This window comes from Schistocerca cancellata, chromosome 6 (assembly GCF_023864275.1).
Source record: "Schistocerca cancellata isolate TAMUIC-IGC-003103 chromosome 6, iqSchCanc2.1, whole genome shotgun sequence".
In the NCBI taxonomy this organism is placed as follows: Eukaryota; Metazoa; Arthropoda; class Insecta; order Orthoptera; family Acrididae; genus Schistocerca; species Schistocerca cancellata.
Genome location: NC_064631.1, coordinates 102082332 through 102099362, shown reverse-complemented (window position 1 = coordinate 102099362; position 17031 = coordinate 102082332). Strand labels below are relative to the sequence as shown.

General features: G+C 44.9%; 1 protein-coding gene across 1 annotated transcript in view; it reads left to right on the top strand.

Annotated features, from left to right (window-relative positions):
* The first annotated feature begins 1266 nt into the window (after window positions 1-1266).
* LOC126191578 (protein rolling stone-like) overlaps window positions 1267-17031 on the top strand; it is a 246653-nt gene continuing 230888 nt past the window's right edge. The window contains exon 1 of the mRNA XM_049932507.1: window positions 1267-1335. The gene's annotated coding sequence lies outside the window, so the exon portion shown is untranslated. The remainder of the gene's footprint in view (window positions 1336-17031) is intronic.

Sequence of the window (17031 nt, the reverse complement as noted above, 5' to 3'; positions counted from 1 at the left end):
GATCAACTATGTGCAGGTCCTTTCCGTCAAGTGCTAGTGAAGTGTAATACAGCGTAGTGTTTGTCTTAATGTACTTGCAACTCATTATCTTTGTTTTAAATGCCGAACCTTTTCATGTGCGTTATTGTGTAATCAACGAAAAGCGCCTTTTAATTTATTTTAAAAATATCTGTATACAGTACACTACTTTAAGTTTTTTATTCCTCCTTTTCATCTTTTAAACAGCTATGGTTGAAGACTGAAGTATTATTCTGCTGCCTGCCTACTCTCGCCCCTCTGGAACGAGGAATTAAATTAAAATGAAGGAAAAAAAGTGACTGGCTAATCCAACTCCAACTTAAGAGCTTACCATCTGTGTAATAAATGATCTTCAAAACAAACCCTCCCAAAACTCAAGCAATAATTATAGGACAAATCGCCCCCCAGCTTTCATCTCTGTGATTTTACTTAATTATCTCTAACCGTATATCCAATTAAGTAACGGTCTAAAATACCGCAGACTGAAGCTTGATTGTAGACTAACGGGTAAATACCTCTAGTTTTTTGGTTGAGCGTATGAAATGAGGAATGTCATACGTGTACTAAATTTTGTTTGTGAATACTCAACGCCCCTGTAACGTTTAGAGATGTAGATTTTGTGTGTTCATCGAAAGATTTTAGCCTTAAACTTCCATTCGTAAGACAAATGGATGAGAATCTTAAGTTGTTTGTTTGTATCCACAGTTGATTTACTTTTTATTTCCGCACCATTCGTGTTGTGGGGCCAGTTGTCAATCTCAAGAACGCCTTGCATGGTTTGTGGCACCGTATGTGCAGTCCGATAGAGACTGTGGGAGAAAATCTGTTGCATATCACTCCAGGGGAGCGTAGATTCTGCTGACTGGTACGGTAAGCTTCTCTGTTTATAGTAACGAAATACTGTTTAGTATATAACTGAAGCATGAGCATAGCGTTCCGTCATAAAGATTGTTGGTGATATGAATGTAGATCATAGCGACTTAGTACTATGATACTTTTACACCATCACGCCCAGTGTCAACGGTGCTTTAAAACGGCCTCGACGATTGCGTTGTTACATCGTCAACAAACACTTGCACACTCATACAAGTGTCTCGTCAGAAGCAGGAAGAATCATTGTAAGCAAACTTGCACTGCGCTATGGTGATGCCCCGAAGCCAGAAGTTACGCGAATCAGGGGCCATCAACAGCTGCCCACTTCGCGACTCTGCGCATGCGCAGCGGGACTCTTCGGCCCTATGTGCTTCGCGCAGTGCGGTAGCTGTTGTGTTCAAGCGAACAAGCAGGAAGGAAAAGCAGGCAGTTGCTTCGTCGTCGGTGAGTTAAGATACTGCGATACGCGCTCTACATTACTTCCTTATTTAAAGGTAGGAAAGCTAACAATCTGCATTTCGTCCAAATAATCTTGCTTATGATCAACAGTTGTTTTTCTTCTTACTAGACCACAATCAGGTGACAGTTGGCTAGGGTTTACAGAGTGCAAGGAAGAAAATCTTTAACTGTAGATGTTTTCAACGCACAAAATCTTTGTTCATTCGAGTATCATCGGTAGGAAATGCTAGACAGAGTGCTTGTCACTTGTTTTATATAGCTATTATGCAACAATAATTAGTAGTTCAGTGTGGTACACCTGTATGTGAGAAGGGGTTAAGAGTGGATACAACTGCAGTGCAAACAGTTGCCACTGTACGAGAGTCGTATTTTTCAACAAACAGCACATGGGCTGAATTCCATGTTTACACATTATTATTATTATTATTATTATTATTAATTTTAACTTCAGGAACATACTGTATATTACGTATGATGACGGTAACCTAATCGTTGTGTAAGTCTATAAGAGAGTTAAAATGCACTTTACAGAATACATTGTGCCAAAACAGTGTAGAACGAAGATTAAAGTACAGTAGTATCTTGTTTATCTGGGCTAATTGAAACACAGATAATCCAGAAAGTCAGAAAAATGGAATGGGTTAAATGTTGTAAATACGTTATACTTCTTACGTAAATGTATAAATTACACATTTTTTCATGTAAGCATTGACCAATAACGGAAAAAAGACACTGAGTCTTATACACAGAAATAGTCGGTTTCTTTTGATTCGTATGTGGTTCGTGTGGAGCACGATCACTTAACACTTTTTGCAAACAATCGTTTGTCTGAAGTTGTTTCCACGTGGCGTTCCGAGTAAACAATCATCTTGTCTAGCTGCGTTGTTGCCTCTGTGGACAGTATGTCTGCAGATTGAGCGGCAATTTCATCAGTTAATCGATGACTATCGTCATTGTCTGCAGACGAACAGACTGCGATAATGTTAGAAATCGTACCGTAAGCAGCGTCATTGTCGTTTCGCACACTCGCAACAGACGGCGGCAATACAGTAGGGCCTACTGAAAAATCAGTGTTATTATTTACCTTTTTAACGACGCCTTACTAGGATTTGCGTATGTGGGTTGCCTGGTTGTATGGATTTAGTATGAGGAAAGTGTAAACATTATAATAGAGGAAAAAAATTTATAGATTATGTTAGCAAGAATGTTTGAATCCCAATACAAAGACAAATTATTACCAACTACAATAGGTTTACACAGAATGTATAAATTCATGTTATAGGAAACTATGTTTGGGCCTACTGTAGCCCCCCCCCCCCTCTCTCTCTCTCTCTCTCTCTCTGTGTGTGTGTGTGTGTGTGTGTGTGTGTGTGTGTGTGTGAGAGAGAGAGAGAGAGAGAGAGAGAGAGAGAGAGAGACACTGACTGGATCAGCCCCAACTCAACTGATCATTTAGAACCAAACTGGAGTTCTGTGCCAAATATTTGTTGTACTGGGTGGTCGAAAAGTCAGTATAAATTTGAAAACTGAGTAAATCACGGAATAATGTAGATAGAGAGGTACAAATTGACACACATGCTTGGAATGACATGGGGTTTTATTGGAACCGAAAAAAATACAAACGTTCAAAAAATGTCTGACAGATGGCAATTCATCTGATCAGAATAGCAATAAATAGCATAACAAAGTAAGACAAAGCAAAGGTGATGTTCTTTACAGGAAATGCTCAATATGTCCACCATCATTCAACAATAGCTGTAGTCGAGGAATACTGTTGTGAACAGCTCTGTAAAGCATGTCCGAAGTTATGGTGAGGCATTGGCATCGGATGTTGTCTTTTAGCATCCCTGGAAATGTCGGTCGATCACGATACACTTGCGACTTCAGGTAACCCCAAAGCCAATAATCGGACGGACTGAGGTCGGGGACCTGGGAGGCCAAGCATGACGAAAGTGGCGGCTGAGCACACGATCATCACCAAACGACGCGCACAAGAGGTCTTTCACACGTCTAGAAATATGGGGGAGGGGGGAGCGCCATCCTGCATAAACATCGTACGTTCCAGCAGGTGTTTATCAGCGAGACTGGGGATGATGCGATTCTGTAACATACCGGCGTACCTCTCACCCATCACGGAAGCAGTTTTGCTATCCAGCGCCATCTGTCTGACATTTTGTGAACTTTTTTTTTTTGTTCTAATAAAACCCCATGTCATTCCAAGCATGTGTGTCAATTTTTACCTCTATCTGCATTACTCGGTGGTTTATTAAGTTTTCAAATTTATACTGACTTTTTGATCACCCGGTATTTGTTGACCTGGAGTACTTCCAAGTTAAATCTTTCACCGCTTGCTGTGTTTACGCTGTATCTGTGACTATCCGTCAGCATATGTTCAGTCCGACTTTTGTAATCTCCGGCTACGTTTGTACTTAGTCTGCCTACAACAAATAACAAGATAATCCAATCTTACCTTTATACAAAAGGTACAGAAGGCGCGTTACGCATGGACAGTTTTCCCTTTAAAATTCAGAGACCGTTCTACCGTATCAACAGCCACAAATTCCCCGTTCAAAACATTTTAATTGTACCAAGATACAAGTCGACGTTTTCCTTTTTTAATGAGGTCGCTTGCAACACATAAGGAGTGTTTTTGAATTGGTTGCATTTACACATTTCAAAAATACATATCAAATTGTATGGGAAAAATTAGAGAACATCCGCTCTTAAGAGTAACATCCGATACAAATACAATGAGCAGCAACGTCCGAACAACGCTCCTTGGTCTACTACCAAAATTGTTTTCACGTCCGAAGACTTTGCCCCGTTAACAACGCTATACGTAATTATTTGAGAAAGTGATGAGGTATTAGTTATGTGCGACACCCTGTACAGAACACATTGGACTGCACGGCAATGGGCCAAAACTGGATGGTACGTCACTATGTAGCAGATACACGAGCTTTCCATATGCTCGTAAAGGCAGTTCTTCAAGCGGGGGAAGCAATATGCGGGAAGTGCAGACACGCCTCGCCTTCGAGCCGTTGAAGAAAGTCGGGCTATTCCTCAAACGATAAGGAATAAATAAGACCTGCTGTGCAATGGCACTATCTGATAGCAAATTATAGTGCGTGACCCCGTGGTATGTATTGTGCACGGTGCTGCATAGTATGTGCTCTATCACTTCATTTGTTCATCGTCCTCTCCAGAATGCTATTAAATACATGGTCCCGTTATGCAGTATGTCATTTGTATTATGTAATATGATTAACAACTAATATAATGCTTTGTAGCATTTCCGATGATTGGAGACCACCGAATTTCTGGTCCATTTCTTCTATTAATCTAACATGATAAGGGTCCTAAACTGATGAAAAATACGTAGTAATAGGTAGAACAATTTTTTGCAAGCCACTTCTTTTCTGGATGAATTAAGTTTCCTTAAGGTTCTTCCTGTGAATCTCGCCCTGGCATTGATCCTCCTCCTGTTTATGTTGTCATTCCACTCCTGGGCGTGATAAACGGTAATTATTGTTTCCGGAGATTTCTCATCCGTAGCGCCATCGTATATTGGTGGATTCATTCGCCTATTTGTACGCATTATGTTACATTTACTTGCTTTCAGGGTCAGTTGCCACTACCTCCATTATTCATCAGTTCTCTGCAGGTGATCCTGTAATTTGCTAGTCTTCTGACGTAATTATCTTCCTGTAGACAACCGCACCATCTGCTAACAGCCCGAAGGAGCTAAAGAAGTCCTCCACTAGATCAATTATATATAATGTGAACAGTAACTGTCTTATCACACTTCCATGGACTACTTCTACGTCGCAGAATATGTTATGCGGGCCCTGCCGCGAGATATTGTATGATAAATTATCTGCAGAAGGAGCTCTTTAGTGCACTTTTTAAATTGAAACAGTTTAACGCAGCATTTAAGTTTTATTATGTAATTGTAAAATATACCATAAAACTTGATTTTATGAGATTAGAAAAATGGATAGAATTTTAGTTTAGCACTTATTTCCTTTTTAGTCAATCAATTTGTATTTTATGGTGATCGTTAGTAACAGATTACAGAAAACACAAAAAACTTTCTTATTACAGCGCTGGATTTACGTTGCTGTTAGTGTTATGGACCTAGACTGACGCATTTGTGTGTATTGTGCTATGATGACGGGTACAGGCGCTATAATGTTGTAATAGTGCTGTTGACATATTTACGGGGTTGTTTCCCATTGATAGTAGTTTATTTATTACGATCTAAAATATATTCTTTTTATAAAACGCATTTGCAGTTTTCGAAAACGACCTTACGTATTACCCGCAGAAAGCAGTGGGCGCTTGACCTTGCTATGAAGTCGTAAGTTAGTAAGCTGTCTATAAGACGTCATGGATCTTAGGAAATCTTGTACGTTTCCTGTCATATCTCGTTAACGAATAAAGTTACCAGAAAATGGCTTTCTCCAGTTTCAAGTGTTCAAGAATTCGCATCGTTCGACAGGAAGCGAAAATTTTTATAGCTCACTGTTTGTATGAAATGAGCTATTGAAGAAACCGTCCTTCCGCCAAACCGAACTCACTTCAAACTGCCAAAATCCCGTTAACTGTTCTGTAAGTTGTTGGCCCTTTTGCCGACTCAAGTGTCACGTGTTTGACCAGGCGCGACTTTGACGCGAGTAAGTACACAGTTTGAAAAGTCATTGCTGACGTTTTTCGTGTCAGCTGTCCACTGGAAAACTCGGCCTAACGAGTACAGACTAAAAAATTATGTCTTCTACGACTACAAAAGCGCCCACACCTCAGTATGAAAGTAAAGACTTAAATTTTCAAGTTTCTGTGGTGTACCCTCTTTGTGGTGCGGGGTGCCAGGCTCTAGCCTGTGTTGATAGGCTGCGCGTAAATGCGTACTTGGATCTCGCACTTTCAGGAAATCACTCCTAGCGGTGGCTGATGGGACAAGCAGGGTCAACATAAGTCGCAAGGCTGTGTACTACTTTGGATCGATACTCAATTGTTTCGGGTCGCTATGAGTCTAATGCAAAGTACACTACGCATTGTTCTCGGCATTCTCTGTTGTTTTCGCTGTGCTGAGTTTTGTTTCTTATGTGGTGAAATACACGTGTCACGTTTGCTTTCGTATACAAACGAAGACGGCATGGTAAACTCATTGCCCTCTGCTAACGAACCCAGCCTAGGTTTTCAAAAAGGGAAAGCTGTCACTGTGGGTCGAGTATCTTCGACAGGTATCGATTTACCCAGCACTCAGCAGTCGTGGTGCCGAGTGACTTCGAGTGCGCGCGTAATACGGCAGGTTGCTCAGCTGTGTCCACGTTAGGCAAGCTCACTGCAGGACAATGGAAATAAATTCGCACACCGCAACACGCCATTGCTTTGAAAGCGTAAGTGTTGCAACATATCCGCCGGAATAGTTTTTGACAGGCGGATTTGATAACAGTTAAACAGTTACTGGTTGAATACACAATTTTCTCGCGCGCCGTGCAAGATTAGTAGGTTCTCCTAGCTAATGCCCATTAAATGTAGCTGTCTGGGTCCGGATACTGGTCTGGAACACAGTCTTATATTGTCACATTTTATCAGGCTTCAGGAAGTTTTTTCTGGCTGGAGAAGGAAAGAAAAAACATTTTATACGAACGATAAACTGCCGAAAGTGGCACAGATTCAGAAGTGTTTTTTCGCGTGCATTGTTGCTGGAATTCACTCAACATCCGCGGCACTGTCAGTGCAGGCCAACGGACGTTTTGTCACGTAGCTTGTATCCCAGGGAAATCCCATCAGCACTGTATCAGTGCAAGCTGCGACAAATTTTTCTGTGCCCACTTATACGGTGACAGTTATTGAACTATATGAAATGAAATTGTCATAACTTATGAACGGTTTGAGTTACGACGTTGAAACTGAACGGTTGGCCGCGGGGCATGATGGGAATTAGTAAGCACTAGATGGTTTGGTTTAGCGACGAAGACTACTTCCATTTAGATGGGTTCAGCAATAAGCAAAACTGGCGCCTTTGTGGGACTGAGAATCCGAATTTCACTTTAGAGTCTCTTCGCCTTCAAGAGTGACTGTGTGGTGTGCAATGTCCAGTCGAGGAGTAATCGGTGCGATATTCCTTCATAGCACGCTAAATACCGTACGATACGTGAAGGTTTGGAAGATGATTTCATCCCCACTGCCCAAAATGAATCTCATTTCGACAAGATGTGATTCAATGCAAGACGGAGCTCGACCCCATCGAATCAGGAGACTGTTTGATGTCCTGCAGGAGCACTTTCGAGACCGCTTTCTGGCGCTGGAGTACCAAGAGGTCACTGGCATGGGCCTTGATTGGCCGCCATGTCCTTCGGATCTGAACACGTGCGACTCCTTTTTGTGGGTCTACATTAAAGACAAGGTGTACAGCAATAACCCCAAAACCATTGCTGAGCTGGAAAGAGCCATTCAGGAATCATCGACAGTCTTAACATTCTGCGTGGTGTCTGTCTGTTCCAAGTCGTGTCTCCCTACCACTTTCGCGCAACGACGCTCTGAGCGTGTTTTTAGGGAATTGACTGGTTTGAACCTGGGACCTGTTGCTGGTAAGGAGACGTCAGACCACACATGACATGTAGAGTTCAGAAGAGTTCAGTCCCCCCAGGGGGTCCACAACTCTTTTGTGGATACGTGCGTAGCGAGCACGGGACCCCGAGCTAATGTGGCCTTCCTTCCTTTCCGGGCTGCATACCTTCCCTTTCCGCATCCTTCCCCATCCCTATCTTCGCCCCTCCTCCCCTCACCCCTGGCTCTTTCCTTCCCTTTCTCCCCATCTGGGAGTATGGTTTGTGCCTACGTCCGGAGACGGACGCTCGTAACTGTACTGCATTCTTCGCCCTCCTTGCTTTTATGTCTTCTTTCTTCCTTTGTCCTTCTCTTTTCCTTCCCTCTTCTCTTTCCCTTTTCTCCGCTGCGGCGTTTGAGACCTCTCTTCTTTCCTTTCCCTTGATCTTTCTTCCTCCCTGTGCGTGTCTGAAGGCCGACCTACGCCTTTTGTGCGTAGCCGGTGACGGGGTAACGCGTAATTCCCCGCCCCGGGTAGACAGGTAGGACACGTACGTACCCCCTGGTAACGGCCAGGCCCAGGGAGGGGTGATTACCCGAGCTGATACCTTCCGAAAGTGCCGATTGGTCCCTCCGTCCGTTTGTCGGGAGGTGTGACCTGAGGTGTGAACAATCACCTAAGGCGGGAGTGCCCTCAGAGAGGGCCTCCACAAGGGAGGAGCGCGCCATCGGAGACGCCGGTAATCATGGGGGATTCTTCCGCAATGGTTTCCTCACCTTCCACTATGTCTGCTCACAAACGTAAGTATACTGAGTCTCAGCCACAGACGATTCTTCCATCGTTGCCACAGTTCCTTGTTGTTTCTCGGTCTGATGAAGGTCACGACTTCTCCACGGTCAACCCTTTCATCATTCAGAAAGGTGTCGACGCAATTGCAGGTCCTGTAAAGTCTTGTTCCAGATTACGGAATGGCACCCTGTTGTTAGAAACACACAGTGCCCTCCAGGCACAAAAATTGCTGCGTACTTCTCTGCTCCACACCTTCCCTGTCCGGGTGGAACCGCACCGTACCTTAAATTCCTCGCGTGGAGTCGTTTATACACGCTCCCTCGATGGATTGTCTGACGAAGAAATTCAGCACTATCTGTCTGACCAGGGCGTCACGGCAGTTCATAGAGTTATGAAACGGGTTGACACGAACATCATTCCAACCCGCACTGTCTTCTTGACATTTGACAAAGTTCAACTTCCATCGAAAATCAAAGCAGGCTATGAGATAATTTCCGTTCGCCCTTACGTCCCAAACCCTACGCGTTGCTATCGATGTCAGCGGTTCAATCACACCAGCCAGTCCTGTTCCAATCCGGCCAAATGTGTTACGTGTGGCAAGGAGGCCCATGAGGGTGCTTGTCCACCTCCATCCTCTCGCTGCATCAACTGTATGGGTGACCACCCTGCTTCCTCTCGAGATTGCCCCGTTTTTAAGGACGAAAAGCTCATCCAGGAAATACGAGTGAAGGAAAAGGTGTCGACCTTTGCTGCTCGAAAATTATTCGCCAGTCGCAAGCCCACCGTGCCTCAGACAGGAAAATACAGCACTGTCCTTGCTTCTCCTCGGCCAACAAAGGAGGCGGCCACGCAGACTTGCGACCTCACCTTTAGTGCCACGGTCGTCAGATCGGCCAGCGCAAAGATCGCTCGTTCAACCTCACCACTTTCGCCTGCCCACTCTATGGCTCACCCTTCGTCGGGTTCTGCTAAATCTCGAGCCCAAAAGTCGGACGCCAAGTCTTCGAAAAAAGAGCATACTCGTGAAGAGTTTTTACGTACCGCAACTTCCCAACCATCGGTTCCTCCTTCATCTAAACATCATTCTTCCAAGAAGGCTACAAAGAAACCCAGTTCCTCTCCTTCTCCGCCAAGGCGTGTCCCATCTACAGCACCACCTGGCGGAAATCGCCCTCGGCCGTCTTCTGTGTCGCCGAGGCGCACTGCTGGTGGCCGGTCAACCGGCCGATCGCTGGTGGCAGGAGCTGCTCCTGACCAACCTATGGATCAGGATCTTCTGCCTTCGGCTGACTGCCATTCCATGCTGTCGGTCGCTAGCTCCGAGCAGTCTTTGACTTGACAGCAACTTTGGTCACAGTCCTCCATTTTCTGTTCACCCCATGTCCATTATCCACTGGAATATCCGTGGCATTCGAGCCAATAGGGATGAATTGTCGATCCTCTTAAGATCCTACTCGCCGGTCATCTTCTGTCTTCAGGAAACAAAGCTGCATCCCCATGACCGCTTTGTTCTCCCTCATTTTCAGTCCGTCCGATATGATCTCCCCTCTGTTGAAGGCTCTCCAGCCCATGGAGGACTCATGATTCTTCTCCATGATACTCTCCATTATCACCTAATCCTCTTAAACACTTCCTTCCAAGCTGTCGCCGTCCGTCTTTCCCTTTCCGGATACACGTTCTCTCTTTGTACTGTATACATTCCATCGTCCACACCAATGGCACGAGCCGATCTCCATCATCTTCTTGGTCAGCTTCCACCCCCCTATTTGCTGGTTGGGGACTTCAATGCCCACCACCCGCTTTCGGGATCTCCACATCCTTGTCCACGTGGCTCCATATTGCTAGACGTCTTCCACCAAGCGGATCTAGTTTGCCTCAACACTGGGGTCCCCACATTTTTGTCTGCCTCCACGACAACCTTATCTCATTTGGACCTTGCGGTCGGTACTGTTCCGCTAGCTCGGCGCTTCGAATGGTTCGCCCTTGATGATACACACTCGAGTGACCACTTTCCATGTGTCCTCAGACTGCAGCCTCAACTGCCATATATGCGCCCGCGACGCTGGAAGTTTGCCCAAGCCGATTGGACACTTTTTTCGTCTCTCGCGACATTCGATGACCGTCGCTTTCCCAGCGTCGACGATGAGGTCACACATATTACCGACGTTATCCTTACAGCTGCGGAACGTTCAATACCACGCACCTCCGAATTGCCCCGGCGCACCCCAGTTCCTTGGTGGAACGAGGCATGCCGTGATGCAATACGTGAGCGGCGACGTGCTCTTCGCATTTTCCGTCACCATCCTACTTTGGCCAACTGAATCCGCTATAAGCAGCTCCGTGCGCGATGCCGTCGCGTCATCCGCGATAGCAAGAAGGCAAGCTGGAAATTCTTTATTAGCTCATTTAACACCTTCACTCCCTCCTCGGAAGTTTGGAGTCGGCTTCGACGGTTCTCAGGCGCGCCTAGTTTCTCCCCGGTCTCTGGGCTCACTGTCGCGCATGATACCTTAGTGGACCCCGTCGCAATTTCTAACTCGTTGGGTCAGCACTTTGCTGAGATTTCGAGCTCTTCAAATTACCCGCCAGCGTTTCTCCCGAAGAAACGTGCAGCGGAAGTGCGACCTCTTGCTTTCTCCTCTCAAAATCACGAAAGCTACAATACTGTTTTCTCCATGCGGGAACTCCAACATGCCCTCTCATCTTCTCGCTCCTCCGCCCCAGGACCGGATGGTATCCATGTCCAAATGTTGCTGCATTTATCAACCCCTCGTCTGCGTTACCTCCTTCGCCTTTATAATCGAATTTGGACCGACAGTACCTTTCCCGAACGGTGGCGGGAAGCTATTGTCGTTCCTGTTCATAAACCTGGAAATGACAAACATCTCCCCTCTAGCTATCGCCCCATTTCTCTCACGAGTAGTGTCTGTAAGGTTTTGGAGCGTATGGTGAATTACCGTTTAGCTTGGTGGCTGGAATCCCGCAGTCTTTTAACACCAGCCCAATGCGGATTTCGGAAGCATCGTTCTGCAGTTGACCATCTTGTTGCTCTCTCCACTTATATCATGAACAATTTTCTCCGGAAACGCCAAACGGTAGCAATATTTTTCGATCTGGAGAGAGCATACGATACCTGTTGGAGGACAGACATCCTCCGCACACTATTCTCTTGGGGCTTTCGAGGCCGGCTGCCCCTTTTTCTTCGCGAATTTATGGCAGAGCGCACTTTTAGGGTGCGGGTGAACACTACTCTCTCCCGTACTTTCTCCCAAGAACACGGGGTACCCCAGGGATCCGTGCTGAGTGTTGTAGTGTTTGCCATCGCCATAAATCCAATTATGGATTGTCTCCTTCCTGATGTCTCGGGCTCCCTCTTTGTGGACGATTTTGCGATCTACTACAGCTCTCAACGGACCAGCCTTCTTGAACGACGTCTTCAAGGATGTCTCGATCGCCTCCACTCGTGGAGCATCGAAACCGGCTTCCGTTTCTCACCCAGTAAGACCGTTTGTGTCAATTTTTGGCGACGTAAGGAGTTTCTTCCGCCCTCCTTACATCTAGGTCCTGTCAACCTTCCGTTTTCAGACGTCGCTAAATTCTTGGGTCTTATGTTTGACAGAAAACTGTGCTGGTCCTCCCACGTTTCCTATCTTTCGGCTCGCTGTCTGCGATCGCTTAACACCCTCCGTGTCCTGAATGGTACCTCCTGGGGAGCGGACCGAGTGGTCCTTCTCCGCCTCTATCGCGCCTTAGTGCGCTCAAAATTGGATTACGGAAGCATAGTCTACTCCTCTGCTCGGCCGTCTATTCTTCGGCGTCTCGACTCTATCCACCACCGTGGATTACGTTTAGTGTCTGGAGCTTTTTACACTAGCCCTGTGGAAAGCCTTTATGCTGAGACTGCTGAACCTCCGCTGTCCAATCGGCGAGCAGTCCTCCTGAGTCGTTATGCTAGCCATCTGTCTTCCATGCCTGCTAATCCAGCCCATGACCTTTTTTTCGACGCCTCCTTTGATGTAGGGTATGCAGGCCGCTCCTCCTCCCTACTACCCCCGGGAGTCCGCTTCCGTCAATTGCTCCATTCTCTTTCCTGCCGCTTTCCGAAAACCTTCTTGACAACTTGGGGTACAGCACCACCTTGGCTCCGTCCCCGGATCTGCCTGCTCCGTGACCTTTGTCAATTTCCCAAGGATGGTACCCCTACACTTGTTTATCGTCGGGCATTTGCTGCTCTATGTGCACAAATGACGGACGCCACGTTTATTTACACCGACGGCTCGAAAACATCATTAGGTGTAGGGAGTGCCTATATTGTTGGCGACACCCCAAATCGCTTTCGACTTCCCGACCAGTGTTCGGTTTATACTGCGGAGCTTTACGCTGTTCTCCAGGCTGTCCACTACATCCGCCGCCATCAGCGGATACAGTACGTTATCTGCTCCGATTCTCTCAGCTCTCTCCTCAGTCTCCAAGCTCTTTACCCTGTGCACCCTCTGGTCCACCGGATTCAGGACTGTCTGCGCTTGCTCCACCTGGGGGGCGTCTCGGTGGCGTTCCTCTGGCTCCCGGGACACGCTGGTATCTGTGGGAATGAGGCGGCCGATATGGCGGCCAAGGCTGCAGTCTCTCTTCCTCGGCCAGCTATTCAGTCGCTTCCCTTCACCGATCTACGGAGCGGTTTATGTCGCCAAGTTGCTCATTTATGGCATGCGCATTGGTCAACACTTCCCCGTAATAAATTGCGGGAAGTGAAAGCCCTTCCTTGCGCTTGGACCTCTTCCTCCCGAACGCGTCGTCGGGAGGAGGTAATTTTAGCTAGACTCCGGATAGGGCACTGTCTTTTTAGCCATAGACATCTTTTGAGCGGTGATCCTCCTCCACTCTGTCCCCACTGCTCTCAGCCGTGGACGGTCAGACACCTTTTAATTGAATGCCCCTATTTTAATCCGTTACGCTCCCGTCTACAGCTATCGCCTGATCTATCGTCGATTTTAGCAGATGACACGCGCTCAGCCGACCGCGTTCTCCAGTTTATTAGTGACAGTGAAATGACGTCAGTCATTTGAAGTTTTTTTTTGGGGACAACCACCCCCTGTCTGTACTGGATTTTTAAGCATTCTTTCTACTTTTAGTTTCTCCAATTTTATGATTTTGTTCCCATTGCTGCTGGTTTTCAATTTCGGTTTTTTACTGTATTAAGTCACGGGCTGGGCGCTAATGACCATAGAAGTTTTGCGCCCTAAAACCACAACCAAAAAAAAAAAAAGGAAGAGTTCAGTGAGACTAGCGATGATATAACCAAATACTTTATGATTTCAGCGTCAGCTCCACTGCACTCCCTCTAAAAGAATCTTAATACTAACTAAATTTAGCGGAAGGGGTTCAAGGCTTTCCTATTTTTTAGCTGGTAAAATAACGTCGAAAAAGCAGTTAAGTTTACCATTGGAAATTTTATTCTACTCACAAAACATTGTTTATAAATTGCACTATTGATAAAAGGAAATGTTTTAATACAGGATGATAAAAACCAACTGCGTTCAACAAAAATGTGAACGAATATTCCCTGAATGGGTTTCCAAGTTCTACAATGGATCGAAGGGTGACCTATGCCATATCACATCTATAATCTAGGTTTAAATTAAGTTTCACAAAAGAGAAAACTATCAAAATGGTCTACAGTGACCCTCAATTATCTTTAATTACTTACTTAACTTGTCGTAAATTACAGTGACTGATATGGCTTCTCAATAATTATATAACAGAAAAATCATCGCGTTTCAGATGTTAACTTACGTAGCAGATGTGAATACCATGAGCTTTAATTGACGATCGACACTAGTATTACGCAAAACAGGGATGTAACAGATGTGACTTCTGCAGTTCTGAGTGAAGCCTTATGCGCTCAAAAATGCGGCACCGCGTGCGTTCAATACCTTGTCGATGTTTAGGCAGCGTCAGGGCGGCGCAGCTACTCACAACTCTGTCATAACTTCTCCTTACTACAATTTACCGAAGTTGGTTTAAAAAAACTATCTGGCTGTGTTTTCATCTGATCAATCAGGGTCTCAATGTTAACGTTAAGCTCCGCCTACAAAAATTCTGTCCATCGAATGAGAAACGTTATACTTTTCGTGGTGGGGCAATGTTTCTAAAGTTTGCAACGTAACAGAGACGCGAAAAAGTCTCACGCTAAAACTTGCGGCTGGGGTGGTCCGTCCCTTATCGTAGGGCCTTCTAGCTTAACATGGTTCTGCTCTCGGCTTCTGTTCTCGTTTCTCCACTCGGAACTGCCTCTGTCTCACGGTGGGAAGGTATGACATGCATTTAGGCATTCTTGTGTTAGTCTGTGGTATTCCATTTGGTCACTCGTTACTCGTATTACTTTGGTTAATTTAATGTCACGATTTATTCGGAGCTGGTGACATACTGGATTTGCTTATCATGTCAGGGTTTTCATGGAAGGTGTTGGATTTGCCTGACACCTTACAACAGCATCGGTGTTCCGACAATTCAGCGGGTCATGCAGAATTTTTGTATTCGTCTCCGCCACATCATCGCCAATGATGGCAGACATATCGAACATATTATAACCTAAATCCGATTATCTTTAGTGACATTTAAATGTTCAATAACGTGTACACGTAGTGGTTGGTAACTGATTTACCTTTTTTTTCATGTAGTTCAATAATTGTCACCATGTAGTATCAACCATGAACGTAATTTCATTAAATAAAATTGCTATCCTTGCATTACCTGCCGTGATAATGACCACAGTCGTCGGAAACGACGAGCTGGTTTCATCCGATATCAAGCGAGTGAATTAAGAAGGGAAAATTCTTTGTCAGTTTATGCACAAATATAATTAAAATAGTTTTGCCAGTGTTAAAACTCTTTGAACTGCAACAATTTGCATAATTTATAATTACGAATTATAACGTGTGACAAAATGTTTTGATTTGTTCGGAGCCCTGAGAGACACTGCCTTAGCAGTGTCGGTGCAGAAGGCAGAGCAATTGTGCTGCCACTTGGTGGCGACGGCGGATATGAAGACGTTGGAATTGTATAGGATTTTAAAATTTGGATGAAATCAGTTGAAAATCTTGTCTCCTCCCTAATCACGGGAAGTTGAGACATGAATAACATCCCATCAGCGTCAGGCATGTGAGGCGTAGATTGTGTCAAACACCTTTTTAATACCTACGCAATTGCCTCCTCGAACGAATCCTGCCACCTCTTCTTAGATTTTGGTCCGAGTACTTTCTGCGGTTGGAGGCTGAGGTGCAGGTACGCTCTCTCTCTACTTGGATCACTTCTCAACAGACGTCAAGTGATGATCGAAGGGATCGCTGTGTTATAAATCTGCGCATACCGGACACTGAACGCTGGCCCCTATTTTGACTGGACCAGAGGTGGGAATCTCCCTGCACGTCGGTGAGGGGGGGCTGAAGATAGCGTAATGTAGCACTGAAATTGGTTGCCCAGATAAAATAACCGGAAATTTGGAGGGCTGAAGATCTTTTGATTCGACGTTTTAATTCTCACATACGTCCGTTGTTGAAACTGTCCTTAAAGGAAAGACATCTGCTTATAAAATACATATGATCTGCTCGACATAGCAGAATCACCATTTCTCCTCTGGTTTTTCGCTTATTTCATATGCGGATCTTCCTTATTTTTTTCGACCTTTTCTTTACTTCTGTCCATAAAAGATCGTGGATGAAAGTCTTACACATTTATGTAATTACCCGCTGCTTATTTAACAACTGCTACTTAAAATTAAATAATGTTACAGGTTTGTTTATGAAAGAATTTTCTTCTACCAGTCACGATTTTATTTATATCTTGCATGACGCGTTTCAGGAAACGATTTCCATTTTCAAGTGTGTTCTGTATGCTCTGTGATTTTTGCGTGATTTTTTTCCATGTTGGAAGTACTGCATTATTCTGTTGTCTTTACTGTAATGTGTAAAAACACGCGCAATTTTAATTACTTGTCCCTCTTTATATAGAATTCCGTCACTAACTATATAGAAAGATCGAACATTAATTAAAATGGCGCATTTTTTTTACATTACAGTAAATACAACAGAATAATGCAGCACCTCACACATGGAAAACATCGCGAATAAATGGCAAAGCGCGCTCAAAACGCACAGGAAAATGGGAACCGTTCGCCGACAGCGTCGTTCAAAATATAAATAAAAAGAAAATCAGCAGGCTTCCACGACTATTTATAATCGATTAAATCAAATTTACATGTATCTTGAGACCGGGAATTAGATTCGTTCTGTACATTTTGAGCATTTTCTCGGCTGATCTATAATAACTGGCATTAG